The sequence below is a fragment of the Eschrichtius robustus genome, chromosome 21, assembly GCF_028021215.1.
Source record: "Eschrichtius robustus isolate mEscRob2 chromosome 21, mEscRob2.pri, whole genome shotgun sequence".
Lineage (NCBI taxonomy): Eukaryota > Metazoa > Chordata > Mammalia > Artiodactyla > Eschrichtiidae > Eschrichtius > Eschrichtius robustus.
In genome coordinates this window covers 26,222,405-26,228,194 of record NC_090844.1, presented here as the reverse complement: position 1 = coordinate 26,228,194, position 5,790 = coordinate 26,222,405, and the positions used below count along the sequence as shown (strand labels likewise).

The following is a 5,790-nucleotide window of genomic DNA, read 5'->3' as shown; positions in this document are numbered from 1 at the left end:
TATCTTCCCAGGGTTGTTTTTTTTTTTTTCTCTGTAAATCTAAATCTATTCTAAAACAAAAAAAATTACTTTAAAAAATGCCTGCAGGATAAATGAGTGAATGGAAGGAGCAATAAAGACCAGGAAACAAGGATAGAGATTTTTAAAATATTGTGTACTGAAGGAAACTTTGTGGAAAATAATACGTTTGGTTAGTTTAAAAATACAGACTACGATCATTTATCCTTTTCTTTTCCCTTGCAAAAATAGATGCAAATAGAAGGCAAAAAATTTGGACACTGTTTAACTAAGCCAGCATGTGGCCAATAGCATTGATTTCAGTTAATAGCTTATAATCACAATAATCAGGCCAGGGCCAGGGAGCTAAGCTATTGGAACTATTTTTCCAATAGAATAATTACTTTAATTCAGACCAGGGAACTATTGGGGGTGGGGGAGGTGTGTGGTTAGGGTAGTACATAGACCCACTGAAATTTTATTTAGTTTATGCAGCTATGGCCAAAAAGCACAGGAATACAGGCTTATATGAGGGAAACAAACCAAAAAAGGACGTGAACAATTTTTCACAATTGTGCTGATTTGATTACTGAAAAGTATATTTTGAATTCGTTTTGCTGTTGAATCATTACAAAGCAATGCATTTGTCATCTAATTGTTAATTGCTTTTCATGATGTAGATAAATGATAATCAACTTTTTACATTTGCAAATATTTCCCAGCAATCTGATGATGAGGTGCTATTTTGCATTGTTTCTTTTTTTTAATTTTCAAAGTATTTTTTTTAACTTTTAAAAACAATTTATTTTATTTATTTATTTATTTATTTATTTATTTATTTATTTATCTTGGGCTGTGTTGGGTCTTCGTTTCTGTGCGAGGGCTTCCTCTAGTTGCGGCGAGCCGGGGCCACTCTTCATCGCGGTGCGCGGGCTTCTCACTGTCGCAGCCTCTCTTGTGGCGGAGCACAAGCTCCAGACACGCAGGCTCAGTAGCTGTGGCTCACGGGCCTAGTTGCTCCGCGGCATGTGGGATCTTCCCAGACCAGGGCTCGAACCCGTGTCCCCTGCATTGGCAGGCAGACTCTCAACCACTGCGCCACCAGGGAAGCCCCTTTCAAAGTATTTTTACGCACTTGATGATTTATTTTTTTGTCAATGAGATAAAAGGTTTTCTCCTTCATTAAAATTACATATATTAATTATCAAAATTTAAAAATATATTGAAAAAGAAAAAGAAAGAAAGCTAACCATAATCTCATCATGTCAACTTTTTAAATGTATTTCCCATTAGGCTTATTTATTTTTGAACTACAGTTGTGACTATATGTATATTCAATTTGTGTCTGACTTAACAACTTAGCATAAGCATTTTCTCATGCTATTTAAAATTTTTAATAATCACTATTTTGAGTACTGGAAAATATTAAATCAGTTGTTGCATGGTTTACTAATTTATTAACCTATTGGACATTTAGGGGTTTTCCCCAGTGATATTTTATTTACCTGTATATGGTCCAATTCCAGAAGAAAAGTCCAAACCCACTGATTTTTTGCGTGTTTCTGTGTGTGCTGTGACCATAGCAGTCTTATATTTGAAACTCAGGAAAGAAACAACTGGAGTCCAAACAGGCAAATATGGAAATAAAATATAAAGGTAATTTTTTAAACTGCCACATTCATTTCAAATCCCATTCATTTAGCATCATAAAGATGAAGGATATATCTGGTTAGCTGTGTAATAAAGTTGCAAACACACTGCTTACTGGACATCACAAGACAGTTGCCTATAAAACTAGACCTCGGACTTCAGCTTCCTTTTCTCCCAGGGTATCATTCTCTCTGGGAGAATAGTAGTCTGAGCAGCCTCTAAGCCGTGCTCATACTGAACTTCCAAAACTGAGTCCCTGACTATGATTGGTGGTGTGAGAGCACCCGTGCCAACAGACTCCAAATCAGGATCGCCAGTTAGTTTCCTAGCAAGCCAATGGACAGGCTTCTCAAAGTTGTAGTTACTCCTGGCAGAAATCTCATATTACTGGAGATTCTTCTTTCATTAGAAGACAATGGATTTTTCCTTAATTTCTCAGTCCTTAATACGCACTATGTTGCCATGCAATTAGATGAGGATGTTTTCATATATTCCTACCAGCTCTCTGTGCCACTTAGGTGCACACTTGTAACTCTCGATGTCACATCAAACATTATAATAGCTTGCTGGGCTTGGATCAAATAGCCATTTCTCAGGCTACCAAATGTATGTCTAATTCATTGAATTTAAAAAGTCTACTGTTGGTATGAAACATGGGGTGATAGCCTTCAACAATCAAAGTGACTACATCTCAAACTCATGAGTCAAATGACACTTTGAAAGTATAGTTTACCAGTATTGTCATCACCAACCGATTCATATTTAAATAGAACTTGGGATTCTTTTCGGGCAGCCATCATGATGGTTCTTCCAGAAGTGTCTCTCTCTGTTCCTCACCTGGCTAAGCCCAATCCATTGTTTGCTTGATAGTTGGCTGGTTTTTATATAATCTCTGTTAGTGATGAAAATGAGAACACTTAAAATGTCAAATACTGCAGCATGAAAATGCCTTTTGACCTAAAATTGCTGAACTTTCTTTTGAATTAAAAACAAAATTCAATTCATAAATGGATGCCTCATTCATGGATATCTAATTCATTCATTCACAGAATACTTACTGAACATCTAGTGTGCCAGGTGCTGTTTCAAGTGCTATGAACAAAGCAGGTAGGAATTCCTGCATTCATGGAGTGTATCTTTTTCACAACCCAGAATCGATGAACCACTGCCTTCTGAGATGAAGTTGGTAATACCTGGAAGGTCACTATTTCTGGAGAAGGAATCTTGACTAGACACTGGATAGTCCTTACATTTCCACTCTGGGTTCACCTCCGCTTACCTAGAGTGAACAGTCACTGAGACAACAGAGGAGGCATCAAGAGCTACTAAAATGAGACAGGGAACCCAGAGGACAGATTCTGCTGAGACAGGGTCCAGTGAACAAATTCTACATTTTGTGTGTGTTAGGAGCAGGGGAGCTTGTGGGCCAGAGGAGCCAGGAAATTAGTTTTCAAAAACAAAACAAAACAAAACAACCTGCCAGACTGAATAAAATATACTCTGCGAAAAAAACCTAACATGGAAGAAAGAAAAAAACAAGGCTTAATTTTCACTAAGATTTGGATGCAAACCAGAGTTTTAAATTAGAACAAGAGCCAAATAATGCCTGAAAAGAAACAGAAGTCAGAATGATGGGTTTTATGGCTGGTTTAGAACCATGAAGTTGCTCAGGATTTTTGAATTTTGCTTTTATTTTGGGGGTGGATGAGTATAAATAGTAATCAATATTTCAGAAATTTAAAAAGGGTCACTGGGAGTGAGGCAGATTTATGGAAAACTAAGGACCCAATACTGTCAGGTTGGATCTTTTAATCCAACAAGAGCAGTCAGTAAATTTACCAGGTCCAGCCTATGCTTCATACTGCACTTCAAGGAGGAGGAAGAGACTAGAGCCACAGCTTTGGAATTACTCTGGATCTTGTCTACATGGGACTAGGAAAGCCATTAGGGAGCCTGCCAACATTGTATGAGAATTCAAAGGAGAGCCTAGAAGAAAAGAAAATAGATTGAATGTGTCCAAGGAAGACAGACAAATAAGAGGAAGAGAAAAAGAACTAGGGTAGAGGATAGAGGTAGAACATATTAACTTGCACTCCTTGAGAAATTAGTTTCTCATCACATCCTTGAAGATATTACTTGCACAATTTACCACGGCTGTGTTGAAAGAAGACAGAAGGACAGGTTATAAAAGGGGCTTCGGAGAAGTTAGGAAACTGTGGAGCTTCATCTATTCTCCCGTCATTAAATACTAGAGTTTAGTTGGAATGAAGCAAGATAAATTGTGAATTTGGTTAAATGAAAGGAAATGGATTAAAGTGTGGTTTTTGTTGTATACTAAGAGTTTTTTACCCTTTTAGATGAGGGTAACTCCAATCATTTTCCCTTAAAATTTGAAGTAAAAAAATTATAAAGCGTGAATAAAGAATTTCTTCTGAGTTATATCAGCTGATTATCTAAATGTGCATCCTGACTGTGTGGAAGAGTACTTTGGAAAGGTCTATGCCTGTAAAACATTGATGTGTGAACAGAAATCTCTCTGATTTCCCCCATAAGGGGAACAGCTTTGTGATCTCAAGCTGAGAAGGATAGGAATGGTTTCCTGGTTCATCAGCATCACATGTATCCAAATATTAGCTGGGCATGAAGAGTGAGGTAGTCGCAGAAAAAAAACAAGAGTTTTTTCTGGATCCTTAAGGCCCCACTGTGACCTAAATTACACACAGACGTACACACGTACAATTTCCAATGACATCCGCTGAAACTTCCTGTGAGCAACTGGGAGAGGGACTTGGCCCAGAATTCCAAGAAACCCAACCTGAGGTTAAAACCGTAGTCATTCCCAGTGCTTCTCAATTGATTCAATTTCCAACGAAATTATCGTTGTCTCTGGTTCCAATAGCAAACTAAAGAGAGAATTGAATTAGAAAGGAGAAACATTTTGTTGAAAAAAAAGCAACCACATTACTCTGTGAGAACATTTCAGAAGGACCCAAAAGAGACAGAATTCCAAGGTGCTATTCTCAAGATCTGTCGGGTTACCTGGAAACAGATGTTTCATGTAACTAAGGTAGTGACCGCAAGTGAGCAGGCATGGGGAAATCGGGTGAAGAAACTAACACCTTCTCTTTCCTTCAGTCTCATATTTTTTCCTCCTGAAACCAAAGCTTGATTTGCTCTTTGGCTCAAGGAACAGAAGAGGACAGAGGAAGTCACAGCGCATTTCCATTTCTTGTCCAGTTTCCAGTCCCACGTCAGTAGAGCTAAACCTTGGATGGCCTAGCAGCATCCCTACGGAGGTCTGCTTGGCAGAGAAAGGGAAGGAGCTTGCGTTGGAGGACAGCCATCTGCAGCGCTCAGCCCACAAGCTGTCTGTCTGTCCCCTCTAACCCCTGTCCGTACTACAGTGGGGAGAACAAGATAAAGGATACTCCCTTTCTCATCAAACAATCAAGAATTTTGTGTGTACAGCAGGCAGCAGACTGTGCCTCCTTGGCCAGTGTCCAAGCTGGCTGCAGGAATTCGTCTGCAGCAAAACAAATCAAAGCTGCCCTGTGGCTCGAACTGTAGGTGGCCTAAACCCACCTACATAGCAGCTTCTCCGTGACTGACAAGTGTCACGATTAGCAGATTATTGGGCCAATTATATGGAAATGTTTTTTAAAAGATAACACGTGTAGAGTCACCGTCACAGACACACCAGAACACTTGTCTCTGCTAGACTTTGGATTGCATTATAATGTGAAATCATTTAATTGCTAGCATTTATCTACTTTTGGAAAATAGGGTCCTGAATCCCAGGCTGCTGAAGAGAATTGCCTGTGGTATAGTCAGCTATTTTTAACAGTAGCCAAGACAAGAATTCAGATCTCCTGCTGGCTATTCCAGGCTTAATGATTCACCTTTGGTAGACATGGTTCTTGCCCTGGATTGCACACAAGTTGACAAGCAGTCCAGAAAAGTTTTGAACAGATTGTCCTCAGGCCATTTATGTCCTCAAGTAAGAATTCACTGAGTATCTTTTGCTAACCAGAGATGAATGTGAGGGGAGTAAAGTTCCTCAAGATTCTAGAGAAACCTTTGGATATACCAAGGCCTGCTACCACATTCCAAACAGCTTTGTCTGAAGGCTTCATTTCTTACTGA

General features: G+C 39.0%; 1 pseudogene; it reads right to left on the bottom strand.

Moving 5' to 3' along the window:
* Positions 1-1,791: 1,791 nt before the first annotated feature.
* Positions 1,792-2,201, bottom strand: LOC137755869 (GTP-binding nuclear protein Ran-like; annotated as a pseudogene).
* Between the last annotated feature and the right edge of the window lie 3,589 nt (positions 2,202-5,790).